The sequence below is a fragment of the Martes martes genome, assembly GCF_963455335.1.
Source record: "Martes martes genome assembly, chromosome: 8".
Lineage (NCBI taxonomy): Eukaryota > Metazoa > Chordata > Mammalia > Carnivora > Mustelidae > Martes > Martes martes.
In genome coordinates, this window is record NC_137895.1 from 83,813,165 (window position 1) to 83,840,576 (window position 27,412).

Genomic DNA, 27,412 nt, shown 5'->3' on the forward strand with positions numbered 1-27,412 from the left:
CCTTACACCACACGTGAAAATGGACTCAAAATTGATGAAGGACCTCAATGTGAGAAAGGAATCCATCAAAATCCTTGAGGAGAATGCAGGCAGCAACCTCTTTGACCTCAACCGCAGCAACTTCTTCCTAGGAACATCGCCAAAGACAACAGAAGCAAGGGCAAAAATGAACTATTGGGATCTCATCAAGATCAAAAGCTTTTGCACAGTATAGGAAACAGTGAACAAAACCAAAAGACAACTGACAGAATGGAAGAAGATATTTGCAAACGACATATCAGATAAAGGGCTAGTATCCAAAATCTATAAAGAACTTATCAAACTCAACACCCAAAGAACAAATAATCCAATCAAGAAATGGGCAGAGGACATGAACAGACGTTTCTGCAAAGAAGACATCCAGATGGCCAACAGACACATGAAAAAATGCTCCACATCACTCGGCATCAGGGAAATACAAATCAAAACCACAATGAGATACCACCTCACACCAGTCAGGATGGCTAAAATTAACAAGTCAAGAAATGACAGATGCTGGCGAGGATGCGGAGAGAGGGGAACCCTCCTACACTGCTGGTGGGAATGCAAGCTGGTGCAACCACTCTGGAAAACAGTGTGGGGGTTCCTCAAAAAACTGATAATAGAGCTACCCTGTGACCCAGCAATTGCACTACTGGGTATATATCCTAAAGATACAAACGTGGTGCTCCGAAGGGGCACGTGCACCCGAATGTTTATAGCAGCAATGTCCACAATAGCCAAACTGTGGAAAGAACCTAGATGTCCATCAACAGATGAATGGATAAAGAAGGAGTGGTATATATACACAATGGAATACTATGCAGCCATCAAAAGAAATGAAATCTTGCCATTTGCGACGACGTGGATGGAACTAGAGGGTATTATGCTTAGCGAAATAAGTCAATTGGAGAAAGACAACTATCATATGATCTCTTTGATATGAGGACGTGGAGATGCAATATGGGGGGTTGGGGAGAGGTAGGAAAAGAAAAAATGAAAAGATGGGATTGGGAGGGAGACAAACCATAAAAGACTCAATCTCAAAAAACAGACTGAGGGTTGCTGGGGGCAGGGGGGACAGGAGAGGGTGGTGGGGATATGGACATTGGGGAGGGTATGTGCTATGATGAGTGCTGTGAAATGTGTAAACCTGGTGATTCACAGACCTTTACCCCTGGGGATAAAAATACATTATATGTTTATTAAAATAAATTTTAAAAAAAAGAGTGTTTGGCAAGGAGTTTAGGAACCCCACTGCCCATGCTTCAATTATCATTCCAACACACAGAGGCCTATTATAACCACACTGTAGAGGAGAGTGTGGCAAATGACTGCATAGCGGTCACAGGCCATAGCAGACAGCCGACAGGCCTCTGTGCTCCCAGAGAACATGAGAAAGAAACTCTGGGTCACACAGCTCCATGTAGATAAGGGTTTTCTTTGAGTTAATAAATTCTGCAAAATCTTGGGCATGGTTGCTGAAGAAAGGCAGAGATCTAGAAAAGACAGGTGACCTAGGAAGAAGTACATGGGTGTTTTAAGGTGAGAATCATTTCTGATCACCAGGATCATCATCAGGTTCTCCATCAGGGTCAAGAGGTAAATCACCAGGAACACTGCAAAAAGCATGGTCTGGATCTGAGGATTTCTGGACCATCTTATGAGAACAAACTTGGTAATGATGGTGATATTTTTTTATGATTAAAGATACTGGCCCTAGAAAGAAACGTAATGCAATTGTCATCCCAGATGAGTAAGACTTTCTCTCCTATTAAAAAAAAAAAAGTGACTTTCAGCTTAAAGGTATAATGAAAAAACTATGAGGTCAAGAAGTTTCCCTTTGGATCACCCCCATTATTACTTCAACTCTGTTGGCAGGCAGCATTCCAAAGTACTTCCTCTGTAATTGCTTCTTTGAATTTTAATACCCGTTTACTCAGGAAATATTTAATAAGCATCCAAGTGCTGGGCACCGTACCAGATCCTGAAGATACAAAGTTGCTTGAGACATGATTCCTGCCCTCAAAGGGCTTAAAATTTAATAGGGGCAGAGAGATATGTAAAGAAGCAGAATAAAGCTGTAAAACATAATGCATAGGATACAGTTATGGCACAAATATAATCAATTATCTCTGGATGACCTGGTGAACAAAGAAGGGGTAAAGCTTAAGCCTGTTTTTTTTTTCTTTTGCCAGAAACATTCAAATATTTAATAATTTTTAAAAACCATTTTTTTGGGAGAAGTGTGGGGAGACAAGGAGACAGAGGCCATCTTTAGTGGGGAAAAAAAAAACAAAACAGGAAGCTTCACTGAACATTCAATTCCATGCTGAGCCATTCTCAATCATGTGAGTGGTGACCAGATGGTAGAAAGATTGTTAAAAAAACCACAGTCTTTACCATGAGTCTGTTCCTATCCTGGGTAATTTTTATGGCAGGAAGAAAATCCCATGAACTCCTCACTGTTTAAATAAGGAATATGCTTCATCAAGGTGAACTACCATGAGCAGTGTGGGTTACTGTGAGGTCACACAGGCACTTGGGGGTCCATGTTGGTGGTCCATGAAGTCTTTATGGGTGACATGCTTTTTATTTATTTATCTTTTTGCTCTGAAATAACGATTTTTTAATTTAAATTCAATTAACCAACACATACTACATGATTAGTTTTATTTTATTTTATTTTTTAATTTCTTTTCAGTGTTCCAGAATTCATTGTTTATGCACCACACCCAGTGCTCCATGCAATACATGCCCTCCATAATACCCACCACCGAGGTCACCCAACCTCCCACCTTCCTTCCCTCCAAAACCCTCAGTTTCTTTCTGTTGACTGTTTCCTTTGCTGTGCAGAAGCTTTTGATCTTGATGAAGTCCCAAAAGTTCATTTTCCCTTTTGTTTCCTTTGCCTTTGGAGACATATCTTGAAAGAAGTTGCTGTAGTCAATGTTGAAGAGGTTACTGCCTATGTTCTCCTCTAAGATTCTGATGGACTCTTTCCTCACATTGAGGTCTTTTATCCATTTTGAGTTTATCTTTGTGTATGGTATATGAGAATGGTTGAGTTTCATTCTTCTACACATACCTGTCCAATTTTCCCAGCACCATTTATTGAAGAGACTGTCTTTTTTCCACTGTTAGAATGGCCAAAATTAACAAGACAGTAAACAACATGTGCTGGAGAGGATGTGGAGAAAGGGGAACCGTCTTACACTGTTGGTGGGGATGCAAGTTGGTGAAGCCACTTTGGAAAACACTGTGGAGGCTCCTTAAGAAATTAAAAATAGAGCTTCCCTATGACCCTGCAATTGCACTATTGGGTATTCACCCCAAAGATAAAGATGTAGTGAAAAGAAGGCCATATGTACCCCAATGTTCATAGCAGCAATGGCCACAGTCATCAAACTCTGGAAAGAGCCAAGATGCCCTTCAACAGACAAATGGATAAAGAAGATATGGTCCATATATACAATGGAATGTTATGCTTCCTTCAGAAAGGAAGAATACTTAACTTTTGTATCAACATGGACGGGACTGGAGGAAATTATGCTGAGTGAAATAAGTCAAGCAGAGAGACTCAATTATAATATGGTTTCACTTATTTGTGGAGCATAAGGAATAACAAGGAGACATGGGGAGATGGAGAGGAGAAGTGAGTTGGGGGAAATCAGAGGGGGAGACAAACCGTGAGAGACAGTGGACTCTGAGAAACAAACTGAGGGTTTTTGAATGGAGGGGGATAGGAGGTTGGATGAAACTGGTGGTGGACATTATAGAGGGCATGTATTGCATGGAGCACTGGGTGTGGTGCACAAACAATGAATTCTAAAACACTGAAAAGGAATTTTAAAAAAAAGTCCATTGATTCTTCTTAGTTTATTCTAAACATGATTCTGAGCACAGGGTGGTCTCCCAGATTTCTCCCTAACATGTTTTGTTACTCTTTTGTCTCCTCATTATTTAAAAAATTTCCTCCTTTAATAACCTCCTACAGTATTTATGCTTTGGAGTCATCATCTAGCATTCAATGACTCCAGAGCCTTCTTAGTGGCCTTTCTGTATGTAGTGTTTCCAATTCTATGTTGACTTGCAGCATTGTAATTCCTTGGGCAAGATTAAAGTGGTGCCAGGACTTTTGCTTCAACTTGGATGGGACTGGAGGAAATTATGCTAAGTGAAATAATTCAAACAGAGAAAGTCAACTATCATATGGTTTCACTTATTTGTGGAACATAAAGAATTGCGTGGAGAACATTAGGAGAAGGGGAAAATGAAGGGGGGGGAATCGGAGTAGGAGATGAACCATGAGATACTATGGACTCTGGGAAACAGAGTTTTAGAAGGGAAGAGGGTGGGGGGATTGATGAGCATGGTGATGGGTGTTAAGGAGGACATGGCTTGAGTGGAGCTCTGGGTGTTATACACAAACAATTAATCATGGTACACTACATCAAAAAATAATGATGTACTGTATGGTGACTAACGTAACAAAATAAAAGACAAATAAAAATCAAGTGGTGGCAGGAATAGCGTGAATTCTTATGCATGTAGGATAGAGAGATAGACAGAGAGTTAGATGATAGTGATGAAAAATCTCCACTCTACTTATAATCAAAGTCTTGCAAGCTAAAACCAGATGATGATATGACTCTACACCTATTTATGTGGATATAAACTATTTAAAACTAAAATAGCCAGTGCTGGTAAGATTTGGTGAGACTTATATGCCCTTTTACATTGTTGGTAGCATTATATGTTGGTATAATACTTTTGGCAATACGAAATATAAAATCTCTCTTTTGGGAAATTATCTTAAATACATGCTTCACAAGAAGAGAAAAAAAAAAAAACTATGAATAAAAATGTATATTCCAGGGTTGTTTTCAAGACATTACCACTAGGACAAACCTAAAGATCTAATAATTGGAGAATAGCTGCTACATTTCAGTAGAAATGCAAGACAATATTATCTAATGATGAAAATAATTACAGAGAGTCAGAAACAAAATATCCATGATACATAGTTTAGTAAAAAGATCAGAATATACAATTACTATAAAACATTAGATTATGTAAAAATATGCACACAGTAGGTTTTTATATAAAGTTAAAAACAGAAAAAAAACAGTTTTTAGGGTGGTAAGAGAATGGACAATTGCTTTGATTTTTACAATAAAAATATGCTTTTTGTTATGCTCCACAAATAAGTGAAACCATATGATACTTGACTCTCTCTGTTTGACTTATTTCACTCAGCATAATCTCTTCCAGTCCTGTCCACGTTGCTACAAAAGTTGGGTATTCGTCCTTTCTGATGGAGGCATAATACTCCATAGTGTATATGGACCACATCTTCCTTATCCATTCATCCGTTGAAGGACATCTTGGTTCTTTCCACAGTTTGGCGACCGTGGCCATTGCTGCTATGAACATTGGGGTACAGATGGCCCTTCTTTTCACTACATCTGTATCTTTGGGGTAAATACCCAGTAGTGCAATTGCAGGGTCATAGGGAAGCTCTATTTTTAACTTCTTGAGGAATCTCCACACTGTTCTCTAAAGTGGCTGCACCAGCTTGCATTCCCACCAACAGTGTAACAGGGTTCCCCTTGCTCCACATCCTCTCCAACACGCCTTGTTTCCTGTCTTGCTATTTTTGGCCATTCTAACTGGTGTAAGGTGGTATCTCAATGTGGTTTGATTTGAATCTCCCTCATGGCTAGTGATGATGAACATTTTTTCATGTGTCTGATAGCCATTTGTATGTCTTCATTGGAGAAGTGTCTGTTCATATCTTCTGCCCATTTTTTAATATGGTTGTCTGTTTTGTGTGGGTTGAGTTTGAGGAGTTCCCCATAGATCCTGGATATCAACCTTTTGTCTGTACTGTCATTTGCAAATATCTTCTCCCATTCCGTGGGTTGCCTCTTTGTTTTGTTGACTGTTTCTTTTGCTGTGCAGAAGCTTTTGATCTTGAAGAAGTCCCAAAAGTTCATTTTCGCTTTTGTTTCCTTCGCCTTTGGAGACATATCTTGAAAGAAATTGCTGTGGCTGATATCAAAGAGGTTACTCCCTATGTTCTCCTCGAGGATTCTAATGGATTCCTGTCTCACGTTGAGGTCTTTTATCCATTTCGAGTTTATCTTTGTGTACGGTGTAAGAGAATGGTCGAGTTTCATTCTTCTACATATGGCTGTCCAGTTTTCCCAGCATCATTTATTGAAGAGACTGTCTTTTTTCCACTGCATATTTTTTCCTGTTTTGTCGAAGATTATTTGACCATAGAGTTGAGGGTCCATATCTGGGCTCTCTACTCTGTTCCACTGGTCCATGTGTCTGTTTTTATGCCAGTACCATGCTGTCTTGGTGATCACAGCTTTGTAGTAAAGCTTGAAATCAGGTAACGTGATGCCGCCAGTTTTATTTTTGTTTTTCAACATTTCCTTAGCAATTCGGGGTCTCTTCTGATTCCATACAAATTTTAGGATTATTTGCTCCAGATCTTTGAAAAATACTGGTGGAATTTTGATTGGAATGGCATTAAAAGTATAGATTGCTCTGGGCAGTATAGACATTTTAACGATGTTTATTCTTCCCATCCAAGAGCATGGAATGGTCTTCCATCTTTTTGTGTCTTCTTCAATTTCTTTTAGGAGTGTTCTGTAGTTCCTCGAGTACAGATCTTTAACCTCTTTGGTTAGGTTTATTCCCAGGTATCTTGTGGTTCTTGGTGCTATAGTAAATGGAATCGATTCTCTAATTTGCCTTTCTGTATTTTCATTATTAGTGTATAAGAAAGCCACTGATTTCTGGACATTGACTTTGTATCCTGCCACATTACTGAATTGCTGTATGAGTTCTAGTAGTTTGGGGGTGGAGTCTTTCGGGTTTTCCATATAAAGAATCATGTCATCTGTGAAGAGAGAGAGTTTGACTTCTTCCTTGCCAATTTGGATGCCTTTTATTTCTCTTTGTTGTCTGATTGCTGTTGCTAGGACTTCTAATACTATGTTGAACAAGAGTGGTGAGAGTGGGCATCCTTGTCGTGTTTCTGATCTCAACGGGAAGGCAGCAAGCTTTTTCCCATTGAGGATGATATTTGCTGTGGGTCTTTCATAGATAGATTTTATGAAGTTCAGGAATGTTCCCTCTATCCCTATACTTTGAAGTGTTTTAATCAGGAACGGATGCTGGATTTTGTCAAAAGCTTTTTCTGCATCAATTGAGAGGATCATGTGGTTCTTCTCTCTTCTCTTATTGATTTGTTCTATCACACTGATTGATTTGCAAATGTTGAACCATCTTTGTAACCCAGGGATGAATCCCACCTGGTCATGGTGGATAATCTTTTTAATGTGCTGTTGGATCCTGTTTGCTAGGATCTTGTTGAGAATCTTGGCATCCATATTCATCAGTGATATTGGTCTGAAATTCTCCTTTTTGGTAGGGTCTTTGCCTGGTTTGGGCATCAGGGTAATGCTGGCTTCATAAAAAGAGTCTGGAAGTTTTCCTTCTGCTTCAATTTTTTGAAACAGCTTCAAGAGAATAGGTGTTATTTCTTCTTTCAAAGTTTGATAGAATTCCCCAGGGAATCCATCGGGTCCTGGGCTCTTGTTTTTTGGGAGGTTTTTGATCACTGCTTCAATCTCGTTACTAGATATCGGTCTATTCAGGTTGTCAATTTCTTCCTGGTTCAATTTTGGGAGTTTATAGTTTTCCAGGAATGCATCCATTTCATCTAGGTTGCTTAGCTTATTGGCATGTAACTGTTGATAATAACTTCTGATGATTGTTTCTACTTCCTTGGTGTTAGTTGTGATCTCTCCCTTTTCATTCATAATTTTATTAATTTGGGCTTTCTCTCTTTTCTTTTGGATTAGTGTGGCCAATGGTTTATTGATCTTATTGATTCTTTCAAAAAACCAGCTTCTAGTTTCATTGATACGTTCTACTGTATCTCTGGTTTCTACCTCATTGATCTCTGCTCTAATCTTGATTATTTCCCTTCTTACGTGTGGGGTTATTTGATTTGTTGTTGATTCTCCAGTTCTTTAAGGTGTAGAGACAGCTGGTGTATTCTGGATTTTTCCATTTTTTTGAGGTAGGCTTGGATGGCTATGTATTTCCCCCTTAGGACCGCCTTTGGTGAATCCCATAGGTTTTGGACCGAAGTGTCTTCATTCTCATTGGTTTCCATAAATTGTTTAAGTTCTTCTTTGATATGCTGGTTGGTCCAAGCATTCTTAAGCAAGGTGGTCTTTAGCTTCCAGGTGTTTGAGTTCCTTCTGAACTTTTCCTTGTGATTGAGCTCCAGTTTCAAAGCATTGTGATCTGAGAATATGCAGGGAATCATCTCAGTCTTTTGGTATCGGTTGAGCCCTGATTTGTGACCCAGTATGTGGTCTATTCTGGAGAAGGTTCCATGTGCACTTGAGAAGAATGAGTATTCTGTTGTTTTAGGGTGGAATGTTCTGTATATATCTATGAGGTCCATCTGGTCCAATGTGTCATTCAATGCTCTTATTTCTTTATTGATTTTCTGCTTCAATGATCTATTTCTGAGAGAGGCATATTAAGATCTCCTACTATTAATGTATTCATATCAATATGACTCTTTATCTTGATTAATAGTTTTCTTATGTAATTGGCTGCTCCCATATTGGGGGCGTAGATATTTACAATTGTTAGATCATCTTGGTGGATAGTCCCTTTAAGAATTATGTAGTGTCCTTCTGTATCTCTGACTACCGTCTTTAGTTTAAAATCTAATTTATCTGATATGAGAATCGCTACCCTGGCCTTCTTTTGAGGCCCATTGGCATGAAAGATGCTTCTCCATCCCTTCACTTTCAGTCTGGGTGTATCTTTAGGTTCAAAATGGGTCTCTTGTAGACAACATATGGATGGGTCCTGTCGTTTTATCCGATCTGCAACCCTGTGTCATTTTATGGGCGCATTTAGGCCATTCACATTGAGAGTGATTATTGAGAGAGACGTTTTTATTGACATTGTGTTATCTTTGAAGTCTTTCTTTCTGTCGATTGTCTCTATATTTCTGTTCAATGCTATTCTTAGGGTTTTTCCTCTTTTATATTCCCCCCTTAATATTTCCTGCAGTGTTGGCTTGGTGGTTGCATAGTCTTTTAAGCCTTGCCGGTCTTGGAAACTCTTTATCTCTCCATCCATTTTGAATGTCAGTCTTGCTGGATAAAGTATTCTTGGCTGCATGTTCTTCTCATTTAGTGCCCTGAATATATCTTGCCAGCCCTTTCTGGCTTGCCAGGTCTCTGTGGACAGGTCTGACGTTATTCTGATGGGCTTTCCTCTGTATGTAAGGAGCTTCTTTGTCCTAGCGGCTTTCAAGAGATTGTATCTACAATTATGATTCCTCAATTTTACTATGAGGTGCTTGGATGTTTTTTTGGAATTTATAATCTTGGGGGGAGACCTTTCTGCTTCTAGTACATAAACAGTTGTTCCATTCGCAAGATTGGGAAAATTTTCATGAAGAACTTGTTCCACTATATCTCCTAGACTTCTTTCTTTCTCCTCCCCTTCAGGGATTCCAATAATTCTGACATTGGAACATTTCATGGCATCATTTATTTCCCTGATTCTGTTTTTGTGGCTTCTAAGCTGTTTGTTCCAGGCTTCCTCCTGATCCTTTCTCTCTATCTGTTTGCCCTCCAGATCACTAATTCTATCTTCTGTCTCAGTTACCCTAGCTTTTAGAGAATTTAGATTAGATTGGAACTCATTGAGAGCATTGTGAACCTCATCCCTGGTGGCCTTCAGCTCTGCCCTAACATTATGAACATCATCCCTGGTCCCTTTCAATTCTGCCTTAATCAATTCCGTTTGGTCATCCATGGCTTTCTCCAGCCTAGCTATTGCCTGGATAACTGTTAGCCTGCATTCTCTTTCCGACATATTGTCTATGTTGATAGCTGTTAGCTCTGTTGCAGAAGGCCCATCCTCTGTATTTTTCTTCTATTGGGGATTCCTCCTAGTCATTTTGGTGAGAGATTACTGGACAGATGTAGCTGGATGTATTGACCGTGGTGCAGTCAAGGTGCACCCTGGAACACTTCTGAGCACTCAGGATTCCCCACCCAAACGAGGGAAAAAGGAAAAGAAAAAGAAAAAAGAGAGAGAGAGAGAGACAGGAAAAAAAGGGAAGATAAAAGAGAAGGTTCAGCCCAAATGGGCCCCAGGGTAAGATTTATGACGTATACAAACAAAAACAGACAAACAAAAAGACTGATAAAAGCATATGACAAGAGAAAATATATATATATAGGCAAAAAAAGTAAGAACCTCGTCAAAAAGAACCCCAAGTATAATATTTATATACTATCAGGACAAACATAAATACACAGAGACACTGGCAGAAGAAAAAGATGGGAGCATGGTTATAGATTCTCAGTGTGGGCAAGGAAGGTTATTTTGATTCTTCCTGTATGTTATCTTGATATCTTTGTTAAAGGACTCAACTTTCCTAAGATAAAAGGGGGATTAAAAATTGGTTTACCTATAGGGGTAGCATTGATTGGAGAAAGGGGGTTTCCTTGAAGTTTAACTCTATATGAATATTAGAAAATAAAAATAAGAAAGGAAGGAGAGGAGAAGGGAGTTGAGGGAAATTGGAAGGGGAGGTGAACCATGAGAGACTACAGACTCTGAAAAACAACCTGAGGGTTTTGAAGGGGCGGGGGGTGGGAGGTTGGGGGAACCAGGTGGTGGGTATTAGGGAGCGCACAGATTGCATAGAGCACTGGGTGTGGTGAAAAAACAATGAATACTGTTATGCTGAAAATAAATTAAAAAAAAAAGAAAAAAGAAAGTATATATTATTTATGCTGCCAAAAAAACACAAAAAAATAAAAATATGCTTTTTATACTTTCAATTAAAAATTTATTTTGATCATATTAAAAAATGGGCAGAAGATATGAACAGACACTTCTCCAATGAAGACATACAAATGGCTACCAGACACATGAAAAAATGTTCATCATCACTAGCCATCAGGGAGATTCAAATCAAAACCACATTGAGATACCACCTTACACCAGTTAGAATGGCCAAAATTAGCAAGACAGGAAACAACGTGTGTTGGAGAGGATGTGGAGAAAGGGGAACCCTGTTACACTGTTGGTGGGAATGCAAACTGGTGCAGCCACTTTGGAGAACAGTGTGGAGATTCCTCAGGAAATTAAAAATAGAGCTTCCCTATGACCCTGCAATTGCACTACTGGGTATTTACCCCAAAGATACAGATGTAGTGAAAAGAAGGGCCATCTGTACCCCAATGTTTATAGCAGCAATGGCCACGGTCGCCAAACTGTGAAAAGAACCAAGATGCCCTTCGACGGATGAATGGATAAGGAAGATGTGGTCCATATACACTATGGAGTATTATGCCTCCATCAGAAAGGACGAATACCCAACTTTTGTAGCAACGTGGACAGGACTGGAAAAGATTATGCTGAGTGAAATAAGTCAAACAGAGAGAGTCAAGTATCATATGGTTTCACTTATTTGTGGAGCATAACAAATAATATAGAGGACAAGGGTAGATGGAGAGGAGAAGGGAGTTGAGGGAAATTGGAAGGGGAGCTGAACCATGAGAGACTATGGACTCTGAAAAACAACCTGAGGGCTTTGAAGGGGCGGGGGGTGGGAGGGTGGGGGAACCAGGTGGTGGGTATTGGGGAGGGCACAGATTGCATGGAGCACTGGGTGTGGTGAAAAAACAATGAATACTGTTACGCTGAAAATAAATAAAAAATTTAATTAAAAAAATATATACATATTTTGGGGTGGATAATATATGAGCCGCACTGCACCTATTTGTTTCAAACTCAGCATTTAATTAAACCCAATTCCAATGAAGAATATACACCTCTTTCTTTTCCCATTCTATTTCTGCCTTGCACATTCTGTAACAAAATTGAATTTGGTCTAAAAAGCCATTTCTTTAAGAAGGAGTCTTAGTTGCTCAGATGGCAGATGGAAATGACTCAAGTAGTCTGATTTTTCCTGTTAATTATTCTGCCTTTTGCCTGTCCTTTGTCTACTGGTTTTTTAATCCCAAATTCACGGTCTAGGAAACTTGGCTGGAAAAAGTGGTCCCTGAGGCCACTGGGAAGGTTGAAGGATAGAGCTTCTCTGCATTGAAAGTTCCCTGGTAGAGAAACCTTCCACTCCCCACCACACTAACACCCCTCCCCCCAGAAAAAGTGTTTTAAGGAAAGAGAGTGTCTTAAAGTAAAGGATGCTATGCTTTTGCAGAGTGGGAAGAAAGAAAGGGGTATCAAGGAAATTCTCACTTCTTCATTTCTCACTTTAGTTGCAAATTTCATGGTCTCCCTGAGTAAATCTTTGTAGACACAAAGTGATCAGTGTTTCAGATAATGAAAACTTGTTAAAAAAAATCTTCTCTAACAAGAATGTAAAGGAAAGTTAGAGATTTTGCTTCATCTCTGAAAAGTTATATGCAAACAATGAATCATGGAAAACTACATAAAAAAACTAATGATGTACTGTGTGGTGACTAACATTAACATTATACAAAAAATTCTGAGGAACTTCACAATTAGGCTGTGCTTTCTACATATTTGGTCTTGCTTGGAGATGAGGCCATGAGATAAATGAGCTCTCAAATTAACTTCAGCTTAAGATCCTGGCATTTAGCTAAGAAATTCCCCACCAGAGAAAATGAGACTACTCCGAACTCACTGCCACCCATAAATCAAGAATGTTCTATCCAGCTACCCACCTGATAGCTAAACTACCATCTCCCAATTCAATCCCATAGGAATCTCAGCCTTTTGTCCTGAATCTGATAAAGGAGGATGACAAACAGATTATGGATTAATAAAGTGATAAACTCCTCAACCTAAATATTTCCTCTCAACCCAGTCATGACTTTCTTTTGTGAATTTGGGAAGGTACTTTTGCTTCTTCTTCCTGGGCTCAGTACCCTCTGCTGTGCAATGAAAGATCTGGAACAGTTGCCTAGTAAGATTTCTCACATCTGTAGGATAGAGAAGATTGAGAAGGCCTGTTGAGTCTAGCTTTTCCTTGGAGACCTGAATTGCTGCCTTCTGCCTTGTTTTGATGATGAAGGATACCTAAATAACTCAGGTCTCAGGAAAAACTGGTTTCCTTTCCCAACAAGTTGAAAACTGTGTGTCTAAAGCAGTTAAGCAAGTCACCTTATGTTCAGTTTTGGATAAAGGCTTAACTGTTCATATACATGGGTTCTGGTTTGAGCCATTACCTGTTAAGAGGCTTTGGGCATCTTTTTTTCTTCATCTTCTTTCTTTATCTCTTTTGATTCTGAGGAGAGCTTCTGGCCAGTTTGTATGAATTTTATCATTTTTTCTAATCTTTTCCTACTTGGTACCCATAAGGCAGGTGGGCCATTAGAGAGGGAGAGTAAGTAATGAGGGCCCCAGGGAGCCAATCTGAATTCATGGGGGAAGGGGCAGTAGTCAGTTATCTGGACCTCTGGCACTCTTGCCACTATTGTAGTTTGGGTAAGTGGGAGTAAAGGGTGGGCACTGAGGGCCTGCAAATGCTTCTACTAGGCAAAGACTAGCCTGGGGCTTCCTCAGGTTTGGCAGAACTTTATCTTCACTATACATTTTGCTTGCACACATAGTCCTAAGTACGCTCTCTTACAAACGAGCCTCACTTCTAGAATCACAGAATTCGATGGAGTGAATTCGATGGATGGATCATTTTATTTCAATCTCCAACCTGAAGCATGAATTCTACACAGCATCTTCCATAAGTGTTCATCCAGCCTTTTAGAACTTCTTCAGGAATTCTCTTCCACCAGCTAGCTATTGTAAAACTGATTTAAAGTTTGTTTGTCTTTATCCTGCCTAAAATCCTTATATTAACTGCCTATGTTACCATTTCCACAAACACCTAAATGTTTTAGTATTTCTCACTGTAAAAACAAAGCAAACCCAGAAGCAACAAGCAAAAACAAACAGAAACTCCCTTTACTCCATATCACCTAAACCTATGGCTCTATTTTCTCAATCTCCTTCATAGCAAAACTTGTCAATGAAGTTATCTGTGGTTTCTCGTCATACATTCACTCCTCATCTTACTCTAGCTAGCTGAAACTTCTCTTGTTAGTATTATCAACTACTTCCAAAACCAAAGTTGCAAAATCCAATGTAGCTTTTCTGTTTCTCCTCACTTGAATTTTCAGTGGCATTTGACACAACTGACTTCTCTGTCCTCCTTGAAACACTCTTTTCTTGTCTTTTTGATACAAAAATTACCTGATTTTCTTCCTTACTCAATAGCTGGTACTCCTGTTTCTCTTGCTGGGTCATTTTCAACTTGAACTAGAAATGGTAGAGTGCTCCAGAGCTTATTCCCAGGACCTCCTCTTCACTTTATTTTCCTTAGATGTTCTATGCCAATCATATAATATCTCTAAACACCACATATACCACAAGCACTAGCCCTGTCTCCTCTCTAGAACTTCAAAATAATGAGGAACATTTTTTTTCATGTGCCTGTTAGCCATTTGTATGTCTTCTTTGGAGAAGTGTCTGTTCATGTCTTCTGCCCATTTTTTGACTTATTTGTTTTTTTGGTGTTGAGTTTGAGAAGTGCTTTATAGATCTTGTATATCAGCCCTTTATCTGTAGTGTCATATTTGCAATATCTTCTCCCATTCCATGGGTTGCCTCTTTGTTTTATTGACAGTTTTCTTTGCTGTGCTTTATCTCGATGAAGTACCCAAATTTCTGCCTTTGTTTCCCTTGACTTTGGAGACGTGTCTTGAAAGAAGTTGCTGTGGCTGATGTAGAAGAGGTTACTGTTCTATGCTCTATGTCCTATGTTCTATGTGTAGGCAGGAAAGAACATCCAGTGGAAAAAAGACAGTCTCTTCAACAAATGGTGTTGGGAAAATTGGACAGCCACATGCAGAAAAATGAAACCAGACTATTTCCCTACACCATGCACATAATTAGACTCAAAATGGATGAAAGACCTCAACAGGAATCCATCAAAATCCTTGAGGAAAACACAGGCAGCAAACTTTCAACCTCAGCCGCAACAATTTCTTTGTAGAAACATCACCAAAGGCAAGAAAGCAAGGGCAAAAAGGAACTATACAGACTTTGTTGAGATAAAAAGCTTTTGCACAGCAAAGAAAACAGTCAACAAAACCAAAAGACAACGGACAGAATGGGAGAAGATACTTGCAAATGACGCTCAGATACTGGCCCAGATAAAGGGCCAGTATCAAAAATCTATAAAGAACTTATCAAACTTATCAAACTCAACACTCAAAGAACAAATAATACAATCAAGAAATGGGAAGAAGACATGAACAGACATTTCTGCAAAGAAGACATCCAGATGGCCAACAGACACATGAAAAAGTGCTCCACATCACTCGGCATCAGGGAAATACAAATCAAAACCACAATGAGATACCACCTCACACCAGTCAGAATGGCTAAAATTAACAAGTCAGGAAACGACAGATGTTGGCAAGGATGTGGAGAAAGGGGAATACTCCTACATTGTTGGTGGGAATGCAAGCTAGTACAACCACTCTGGAAAACAGCATGGAGGTTCCTCAAAGAAGAGTCTTTTTTTTTTTTTAATTCATTAGTTTTAGTTTTAGTTTTTAGATTCCATATATAAGTGAAGTCATTTAATATTTGTGCTTTATTTAAAACTCGACTGCCTTTTCTTTCAGTAGAATTCAGTCTCTCTCCCCTACTATAATTTTAAGTCTAGTACAAAAGTTGAAAGAAAAAAAAAACTATATCTACAATAATTTGTTAATGGATACACAATATAAAAAGATGTTCATTCCAGAGATGAGTTAAGAGGACCAAGGCATAGGAAATGAAAATTGGCTTGGGTAAAGATATAACAATCCTATTTCTACTATGTTTGCAATGGTGAATTTGGGAAAGGTTTTGATCCCTCTTTTTCCCCCCACATTTACCATAGGAGTAATAATATTCTTGGCAAAATGTGAGGATTTGGTTAGAACATGATGATTTAGTTAGGAATAATGTTCAGCACTAATTAAACACATCTTCAGTCATATATTTGAAATTTGTTTACCATTCTAAATTTAATTGTTCAGTATCTCTACAGAGATATAGAGAACTAAGGGAACAGAGTCCTAAGAAGCAGGTAAGGAACAAGAGTAGGGTTAATGGTCTGCTCTGTGAGCCAAGTGTCACTGCAAGTTAGATAATTAGAGGACTCAAAGAGGAAGAAAGTGCCCTAGCCAGCAAGTGAAATATGCAGAGAGGAGGGAATTAAGAAAACTTAGCAACTTTGTGTTAAAAAATGAAAACTGCAGGCTAAAAATGGCATATCTTAGACCGAGTTTCCAAACCAGAGCTTAATACCCCATCTAGTTACAGTTTCAAATTCCCCAGAAATGTGGCATTAACCAGTCAGTTAGGAAAATTTTTCTTTCCCTTAGGGCCAGTGTGTAGACTCTCACTTGAGTCCTCTCCATCCCCCAAAGAAAGATGAGGTCATCTGCATGATAAGACACCTTGCTTTTCCCCCTAGCAAACGTCCTACTCTGGAAAAATCCTTTTCTTTTGCTAATAATTTTCATGTCTCCACCCTCTGTCTATATAAACCTTCCATTGTGTAGAAGTCCTCAGAGTGCCTCTACCTGCTAGATGGGGTGCTGCCTGATTCATGAATCATTCACTGAAGCCAATTAGATCTTTTTTTCCTTTTTACTATGTTATGTTAGTCACCATACAGTACTTCATTAGTTTTTGATGTAATGTTCCATGATTCATTGTTTGCGTGTAACACCCAGTACTCATTGCATTATGTGCCCTCCCTTAATACCCATCACCAGGCTAACACATCCCCCCATTCCCTTCCCCTCTGAAACCCTCAGTTTGTTTTCCAGAGTCCATAGTCTCTCATGGTTCATCTCCCCCTCTGAATTTCCCCCACCTTCATTTTTCCTTTTCTTCTCCTAATATCCTCCATGTTATTCCTTGTGTTCCACATATAAGTGAAACCATATGATAATTGTTTTTCTCTGTGTGACTTATTTCACTTGGCATAATTCCCTCCAGTTCCATCCATGTCAATACAAATGGTGGATATTTGTCCTTTCTGATGGCTGAGTAATATTCCATTATATATATGGACCACATTTTCTTTACCCATTTGTCTATTGAAGGGCATCTTGCTCCTTCCACAGTTTGGCTATTGTGGACATTGCTGCTATGAATATTGGGGTAAATATGGCGCTTCTTTTCACTACATCTGTATCTTTGGGGTAACACCCAGTAGTGCAATTGCTGAGTCATCAGGTAGCTCTATTTTTAATTTCTTGAGGAATCTCCACACTGTTTTCCAAAGTGGCTGCACTAACTTGTATTCCCACCAACAGTGTAAGAGAGTTCCCCTTTCTCCACATCCTCTCCAGCACATGTTGTTTACTGTCTTGTTAATTTTGGCCATTCTAACTTGTGTAAGGTGGTATCTCACTGTGGTTTTTATTTGAATTTCCCTGATAGCTAATGATGCTATTCAAGATGTATTACAAAGCTGTGATCACCAAGACAGCATGGTACTGGCACAAAAACAGACACACAGATCAGTGGAACAGAATAGCAACCCCAGATATGAACCCTCAACTCTATGGTCAACTAATCTTTGACAAAGCAGGAAAAAATATCCAATGGAAATGGTTCTGGGAAAATTGGACAGCTATATACAGAAGAATGTAACTCCACCATTCTCTTACACCATACACAAAGATGAACTCTAAATGGATGAAAGATGTGAGAGACAAGAATCCATCAAAATCCTAGAGGAAAACATAGGCAATAACCTCTTCAACACTGGCCACAGCAACTTCTTTCAAGACACATCTCCAAAGGCAAAGGAAACAAAAGTGAAAATGAACTTTTGGGACTTCATCAAGATAAAAGGCTTCTACACAGCAAAGGAAAACAGTCAACAAAACAAAGAGGCAGCCCACAGGATGGGAGAAGATACTTGCAAATGACACTACAGACAAAGGGCTAATATCCAAGATCTATAAAGAACTTCTAGAACTCAACACCCCAAAAGCAAATAATCAAGTCAAAAGCTGGACAGAAGACATGAACTGACACTTCTCCAATGAAGACATACAAATGGCTAACCTTCACATGAAAAAATGTTCATCATCATTAGCCATCAGGGAGATTCAAATCCAAACCACACTGATACCACCTTACACCAGTTAGAATGGCCAAAATGAACAAGACAGTAAACAACGTGTGTTGGAGAGTATATGGAGAAAGGGGAACCCTCTTACACTGTTGATGGGAATACAAGTTAGTGCAGCCACTTTGGAGAACAGTGTGGAGATTCCTCAAGAAATTAAAAATAGAGCTTCCCTATGACCCTGCAATTGCACTACTGGGTATTTACCCCAAAGATACAGATGTAGTGAAAAGAAGGGTCATCTGTACCCCAATGTTCATAGCAGCAATATCCACAATAGCCAAACTGTGGAAAGAGCCAAGATGCTCTTCAACGGACAAATGGATAAAGAAGATATGGTCCATATATACAATGGAATGTTATGCCTCCTTCAGAAAGGTTGAATACTTAACTTTTGTATGAGCATGGATGGGACTGGAGGAGATTATGCTGAGTGAAATATGTCAAGCAGAGAGAGTCAATTATCATATGTTTTCACTTACTTGTGGAGCATAAGGAATAACACGGAGGACATTGGGGGTTGGAGAGGCGAAGTGAATGGGGGAAACTGGAGGGGGAGACGAACCATGAGAGACTGTGGACTCCCAGTAACAAACTGAGGATTCTGGAGGGGAGAGGGTAAGGGGTTGGGTGAGCCTGATGGTGGGTATTAAGGAGGGCATGTATTGCATGGAGCACTGGGTGTGGTGAATAAACAGTGAATCTTGGAACACTAAAAAAATAAAATTAAAAAAAATGGGCAGAAGACATAAACAGACACTTCTCCAAAGAAGACTACAAATGGCTAACAGACACATGAAAAAATGTTCAACATGATTAGCCAATTAGATCTTCAAATTTACTTGTTTGAATTTTGTTATTTAACATCTGGCAGATAGCCAGGAGAACGCAGGATGGTAGCTTGCTTCTATCTTCTGCAGATTGAAAGAGTGACAGGTTTTCTGCCTTGATGGGTGAATAGGTCTGATATCAGGAAACCTTGCATATAGTTAGCTATCCAAATCTAGGGACAAACAAGGTTTTTGTTTTTCTTTCTGGAAATAATTTGTGAGAAAAGAGAACCATATTGATTAAGGTTACAGGAATCCCTAGTCAAAATATTCAGAAGCATTTCTGAACTTGGACTGTGTATTCTGAAGAGAGCCAAGTTCAATCAAGAAGTTACAATTCTAGGTGTGCCTAGGTGGTTCAGTCGGTTAAGTATCTGACTCTTGATCTCAGCTCAGTTCTTGATCTCAGGGTCATGGAGCCTACTTAAACAAACAAAGAAACAAACAAACAAAAAAGTTACAATTCTCTCCAGGTAATTATTTGAAAACCCAATCTCATGTTTTTCATTCCCAGTCACACATTCACTCCCCACCCCACCCCCAAATAGATCTCAGACCATTTTAAGTACCTGAAAGTATTATCAAAACAAAGGATTCTCTGGTCTAGTCAACAAGAGATGCCAGGACATTTAAGTGGCCAATGGGTGGGCAGCTGAACTGGACCCAGAAGATAGCTGGGATGGTATCCAACATTTCTTGGAGGCATAGCCTGAAGCCAAGCTTTCAACTTAGTTTTTGTTTCTGTTGCTTTTTGGTTTTCTTTCTTTTTTGTTGTGGTTAAATATTGTATAATTTCTACATTCATGGGATTTTTTCATTATACTTCCCTGCAATATACTCTTTGTTTACTTTTATCCTCATTGCACAGACCCATCTCCTTTCATTAGAACATGCCTTTGTATATTGCTGGTTTGTACAGTTTATGTAAATAGTATTTGGCTTACTATTTACTATATAAATGGCTTACTCTGTTCTATGCATTTCCAATCAGCACTGTGGTTTTAATATTCAGCAGTATAGTATCAGTGTATCTAGTCTGTTTTTTCTAACTACTTCATAGTGCCCCATGGTATGTATCCACCAAGGTTTTTTTTCCTTTCTGCTTCTCTGATTGACACCCATTATATAATTCTAAGTTTACAACTCCATTCCTCTACAAGCAATGCCAAAATGAAACTCTTATATGTATTCCTTTATAGACCACATATAAGTAGGGAGAGAAGGGTAAAAGGAGAAGGAAAAAGAGAGAGTGAGGGGGGAAGGAGACAGGGTGGGAGGAAGAGAGAAAAACAGTAGGTCATAATTCATGCATATATTTAATTTGACCACTGTAATATCACTCTGCGCAATGACTATAAATACCTACTCTGCGTTATTACCTTGTGTATCTACCCAAAGATACTCCAAAAATTTAGAAATATTTATAACACATCTATATTCATATATATTTTTTATTTTACTAGTATACACACTACTGTACTCTGTACTGTCTCTGTTTCCCTTTCTCTCTATAGTTGTCTGTTGTGAAATTTTATTTGCTTACTTCAGGTGAGGAGATGATTACTAATGGATGATACTTTTCAACTTATATTCTGAACCCAATGAATGATGCTCATAGGAATCAGAAATTGTGATAAAAAAATTAGTTGCTCACACAAAACTGATAATCATATCAAAAAATGGGCAGAAGATATGAACAGACACTTCTTCAATGAAGACATACAAATGGCTATCAGACACATGAAAAAATGTTCATCATCACTAGCCATTAGGGAGATTCAAATTAAAACCACATTGAGATACCACCTTACACCAGTTAGAACGGCCAAAATTAGCAAGACAGGAAACAACGTGTGTTGGAGAGGATGTGGAGAAAGGGGAACCCTCTTACACTGTTGGTGGGAATGCAAGTTGGTGCAGCCACTTTGGAGAACAGTGTGGAGATTCCTCAGGAAATTAAAAATAGAGCTTCCCTATGACCCTGCAATTGCACTACTGGGTATTTACCCCAAAGATACAGATGTAGTGAAAAGAAGGGCCATCTGTAACCCAACGTTTATAGCAGCAATGACCACGGTCACCAAACTGTGGAAAGAACCAAGATGCTCTTCAATGGATGAATGGATAAGGAAGATGTGGTCCATATACACTATGGAGTATTATGCCTCCATCAGAAAGGACGAATACCCAACTTTTGTAGCAACATGGACAGGACTGGAAGAGATTATGCTGAGTGAAATATGTCAAGCAGAGAGAGCCAATTATCATATGGTTTCACTTATTTGTGGAGCATAACAAATAACATGGAGGACATGGGGAGATGGACAGGAGAAGGGAGTTGAGGGAAATTGGAAGGGGAGCTGAACCATGAGAGACTATGGACTCTGAAAAACAACCTGAGGGTTTTGAAGGGGCGGGGGGTGGGAGGTTGGGGGAACTAGGTGGTGGGTATTGGGGAGGGCATGTATTGCATGGAGCACTGGTTGTGGTGCAAAAACAATGAATATTGTTACACTGAAAAGAAATTAAAAAAAAATTAGTTGCTAATACAAATTCAACTTAAGACAAAGAATGAATACTAATAAAACTAAGAAATAAAATAAATAAATAAAACTAAGGAATATAACATAAGGAACACACACACACAATGAGCTCTACTGAGTCATGAGTAGTTGACACTCCCCCTAAATTAGATTTATTTGCCCATTCCATCATAGATTGTACAAGATAAACCATACATGTCTCAATAGAGGGCAGAAGTTGCTCCTTTTTAGCCATTCTGACTGGTGTGAAGTGGTATCTCATAGTGGTTTGATTTATAAAACCTGATATTTATTTTTTTTAAGATTTTTACTTTTATTTATTTGAGAGAGAAAAGGGAGAAGGTCGGAGAGAGAAGCAGACTCCCCAAGGAGCTGGGAGCCCGATGGGGGACTCAATCCCAGGACTGCAGGACTACGACCCGAGCCAAAGCCAGTCACCCAACCAACTGAGCCACCCAGGCACCCAAAACCTGATATTTAAAGGGAGTTTTAAAAGCCTTTTAAAAAAACAGAACAGCTGAATATGTAAAATGAATATGCATATCTGTATACATATGTATGAGGACTTATGTGTGATTATATGAGTACGAGGAAGTGATGAAAGAAAATATATTCAGCTAATGGGTTTCTAGAGAGGGAGGTAGTAGTTGAAGGAAGAATAGAAATTGGGGAAAGGAGAGGTAGGTAAAGGAAAAAAAAATAAGATTGGACCACCATGAAACACCTTACATAAAATAATCTTGTTTACATATTCTCATAAAATTATATAGGTATCTTTATGTGTAAAAAGATTTTAAAATTATTTTTTAAATGTCAAGTCCACTCCTTGCTTGAACATACTTAAAATCATTTCCCACAAATTATCTCCACAGTTTAGAAATAGGAATTAATGGACTACTGTTTTAAATAGAAATTTCCTAATTTCTTTTCTGGATCTTCATTCCACCCCAAGTTCCGTTAATTTTGGATCTTGGAAACTAACAGAGTAACAAGAAGGGAAGGCATGAGAAGAATCGTGTGCTTTTACATTAAGGGAGGAAGAAGCTGGCCGAGGGAAGTGCACTAGGTGTTTTTTGTTTTTTGTTTTTTTTTAAGTTTTTTTTTAAGTCATCTCCATACCCAGAGTGGGGTTCAAACTCACAATCTCAAGATCAAGAGTTGCTCACTCCATCGATTGAGCCAGCCAGATGCAGCTGCAGGGGTACTTCTTAGTCGTTTGGAAGTTTGGTACTCTGAGACCTCAAATTCTGCTAGGTATCACTTAAACTCTTGACCAATTCCCCAGTTTTACACATGCAATCCAATATGATAGTTAATTCTAATAGGATTGTAATTCAGTAAGCTAGAGAATGAACTTCTAAAAGCTTGGCTTTAGATTGTCTCTAAGCCATAAGTAAGGTCAGAATTTCTAGATTTGAATTTGTCTTGCTTGAAATTATCCTTGAGTTTTAATATTCTTATCCCCAACATCCAAGATGAGAGCAGCAGTGTCTTAATCATTATAACTTCATTATCAATGGGTGCATAATTTGAGGTGATCAGGGTGGTAAGTACACTCACCATTGAATACCATGGTGAGAATATAAGAGAATTATAAGGGAATATAAATAGATTTCCTGTTTTTTGCAATTCCTTATATATTAATTTTAAAAGCCCACACATTTTACTGTGGCTCAAGTGAAGAACATAGCTTACTTTTTAGTGCCAATTTGAATACCAGTTTGGATTCTTTGGTTCCAACCAATATAATTTTAATTTGGTTCACGCTAGTTAAGAAAAGGATGTTTTGGGCACCTGGGTGGCTCAGTCAGTTAGTGTCTGCCTTTGGCGCAGATCATGATCCCAGGGTCCTGGAATGAGTCTCACATTGGGCTCCCTGCTCAGTGGGGAGTCTGCTTTTCCCTCTGCCCCTCCCTACCACTCGTGCTTGCTCTTGCTCACTCTCTCTCGTGTGTGCAAAAACAAATAAATAAAATCTTTGGCGGGGGAAAAAAAGAAAAGAAAAAGATATTTTGCAAAGGATACCAGACTAAGAAAGCATTTGTGAAAATGGACTCTGGATTCAGACTGGTGAAACAGGAATAATAGTACTTAGGTCATATAAAGTTGATGAAATAATTAAAGAGGATTATATGTATAAAACATTTAACTTAGGGTGTGTCTTTATTTTTTCATTTTTTACTTTTTTAAGATTTTATTTATTCGACAGAGAGAGCGAGAGATGGAACAGAAGCAAGGCAATCGGGAGAAGGAGAAGCAAGCTTCCTGTTGAGTACGGTGCTGGATGCAGGGCTCAATCCCAGAACCCTGGAATCATGACCTGAGCTGAATTCAGACATTTGACAACTGAGCCACGCAGGCTCCTCTTTTTTTCCTTTTTAAAAAATATTTATTTTAGAGAGAGTGACAGAGAACATGTGCATGCGTGTGAGTGGGGGGAGGGGCAGAAAGAGGAAGAGAATCTCAAGCAGACTCCCCACTGAGCATGGAGTCTAATGCAGAGAGAGAGAGAGAGAAAGAGAGAAAGAAAGAGAAAGGGAGGGAGGGAAGGAAGGAGGGAGAAGGGAAAGAATCCTAATTTTTAGTTACAAAATATCTTATGGCAGAGTAGTTTAGCTTCTCCATAGTCCTGTTTCTCTGGTCCACTATGTGAAAGAATTAACATATCTCCTTAACATTCTTCTCAAAGCTGTCTCCACTTCCTTATTCTGCAAAGTGTAAATACAGGGTTTAGCATGGGAATGACCACATTGTACTGTAAGGAGAACATCAACTCCAATCATAAAACATAAAACTGAGCCATAGAACAAGACCACAGTAATGAGGTGAGAAAAGCAAGTAGAAAAAACCTTGCTTCTACATGAAGTGGAGCTGATGCTCAGAATGGTGGAGACAATGCAGGTATAAGAGAAAACAATCATAAGGAAAGTTCCAAAGAAATTCAAGACAGAGGAGCAGAACAGGAATATGAATTTGGTGGAGGTTATCAGAGCAAGACAGAGGGAAGAGAGAAGACAGCTCATAGCTGAAGTGAGAAATAGTTTGATCCTCAGAGCAGTCTAAATTGACAGCCAAGAGGATATTGATGATCAGCAAAGGCCCCAGGAACCTCACACCACTCCAACACAGAGCTGGTTGCACATCACCTGACCATAGAACAAAGGGGAGATGATGGCTACATGGCAGTCATAGGTCATCACAGCCTGTAGATAGGCCTCAGCATCGGCAAACAAAAAGAAGGCCTGAGCCCGGCAGCTCTCTACAAAGATGGCTTTGCTTTCAGAAAGTAGATTCTCCAGCTTCTTGGGGACTGTGACAGATGAGTGGCAGAGGTCCAGGAAGAAGAAATGCCTCAAAAAGAAATACATGGACATGGGAGAAGTACATGGGAGATGGGAATCAGCCCTAATCACCAGCAGCATCACCAGGTTCCCCATCAGAATGAGGAGGTAAATCACCAGAAATAACATGAAGAGCAGAATTTGGGTCTGAGGGTCAGGAGACAACCTAAAGAGGATGAACTCACTAAACAAGCTGTGGTTTCCCATAGTGATAAAAATATTTACCCTAGGAATCCAAGAGATACTAGAACTCCTTTTACCCACACTGCCTTAGCCCTTCTGATCTTGTACATTATTTTACAAATGTACTGATCTTGTACATTATTTTACAAATGTACTGGAAACCAGGTTCAAATATTTCCAAGCTGACTTCCTAATCATGACAGTAAATTTGATATTCTTGGATGAGAGTCCACCACCCTCTATCAACTCCTTATGTAATTTTGTAGACCCTCATCTTATGCCTCTAGAAGTTCCCTTCTTTATTTTTAAGATAGATAATAACACAGAGAACATTTTGTATATTTTGTGGAAATAGAGAAAATTTGGTGATGTGGCAAAGTAAAAGGTAAATAACAGAAGGAAGATCCTTGATAAAGGGACAATAAATGATCCAGAGCACAAGTGTTTGTGTCCATAGGTAGGAGGAGGGGCTCTTTATCTCTTGTAAATAAGAGGTAAGGTAAAGAGAGCGGTGACTCAGGCAGCTAGCTTGGTAGATTTTATGGCTGGAATATGAGAGCCTTTCTAGCTGATCACTGCAAAGTTTTTGATGAAATATGAGATGCAATTGTGAAGAGAGTCTCCTTATCTATCTGCCTATCTATTTATCTATCATCTGTGTGTATATATGGTGTGTTCCTTTAGTGGTGAGGGATTTTGATGACCTAAGAACACAAAACTCAGGTACAGTAAGTAGAAGACTAATTTACGAAGGAAATGCAGGAAGATTAACTAGTGATATATTTGCCCATTTGAGATTTGGGGACTAAGTAGAACAAGTGTGTGATTATCTTCAGTAATAGTTAGCTGCTTAAGCATATGGAACAGAAAGTGATTTGGTATTATTTTTTAAAATTTAAATTCAATTAGCCAACATATAGACTATCATTAGTTTTTCATGCAGTGTTCAATGATTTCTTAGTTGCATATAACACCCAGTGCTCATCACATCAGGTGCCCTCCTTAATGTCCATCACCCAGTTACCCCATCCCCTCAACCACCTCCCTTCCTTAACCCTCAGTTTGTTTCCCAGAGTCAAGAGTCTCTCATGGTTTGTCTCCCTCTCTGATTTCTTCCAATTTAGTTTTGGTATTAAATGGGGTTTGTTTTTTTCCAAGAATATGCAGGGACAAAGAAAAAAAAGGTAAGAAAAATAAAGCATGTTTTCAAAGTGAATGAATCACAGAAACAAGGCTACATAAAGAATTAAGTGGGAAATGTGCAGAGGATTATGGCTAGGGCAAAGGTAGTAAATCCATTAGTTTGGGTCTGAAGAACTGCTTCTGCTTCTGTAGGAACACTAGGGTAAGCAAGTTATAAATTTTAGAGATAGTGGTAAGATAGAGGAAGTTCTGAAATTCAGATTTCATAGGTATAACTATTGAGATGACGAAGTGATGGGTGTTATTTTGAGATCAGGAAGCTAAAATGGGGTAAAAGATCAGTCTCTGGCACTGTAGAAGACAAAGTCTAGAGTGCTGAATTAGCATGGTAAGAATTTTTGTTTGTTTTTTAAATTTTACTCTTATTTCCTTTAATAAAGGTTAGTTTTATTTATTTTTATTTATTTTTTATTAAATTTTTAATTTATTTTCAGTGAACAGTATTCATTGTTTTTTCACCACACCCAGTGCTCCATGCAATCTGTGCCCTCCCTAATACACACCACCTGGTTCCCCCAACCTCCCACCCCCCGCCCCTTCAAAACCCTCAGGTTGGTTTTCAGAGTCCATAGTCTCTCATGGTTCAGCTCCCCTTCCAATTTCCCTCAACTCCCTTCTCCTCTCCATCTACCCTTGTCCTCTATATTATTTGTTATGCTCCACAAATAAGTGAAACCATATGATACTTGACTCTCTCTGTTTGACTTATTTCACTCAGCATCATCTCTTCCAGTCCTGTCCATGTTGCTACAAAAGTTGGGTATTCGTCCTTTTTATTTTTTTATTATGTTCAATTAGCCAACATATAATACATCATTAGTTTTTGTTGTAGTGTTCGAAAATGCATTAGAGGCATATAAAAGCCAGTGCTCATCACCACACATGCCCTCCTTAATATTTAGAATTTAAAGAAATTCAATGAAAAAATTTCAGCCCAAGATAATCAGTCAAGTTATAACACTAGTGTGCTGTTGGACGAAATGCCTACTTGTGTTTGATCAGAGAAGCTGTTCCCCTGGAACAGGATATCTGGTT

The 27,412-nt window shown here is 38.9% G+C and overlaps 1 pseudogene across 1 annotated transcript; it reads right to left on the reverse strand.

Moving 5' to 3' along the window:
• Positions 1–24,295: 24,295 nt before the first annotated feature.
• LOC308348250 (olfactory receptor 8S1-like) lies at positions 24,296–25,198 on the reverse strand (annotated as a pseudogene). The gene has a single exon. The product of its transcript is annotated as an olfactory receptor 8S1-like (transcript).
• Between the last annotated feature and the right edge of the window lie 2,214 nt (positions 25,199–27,412).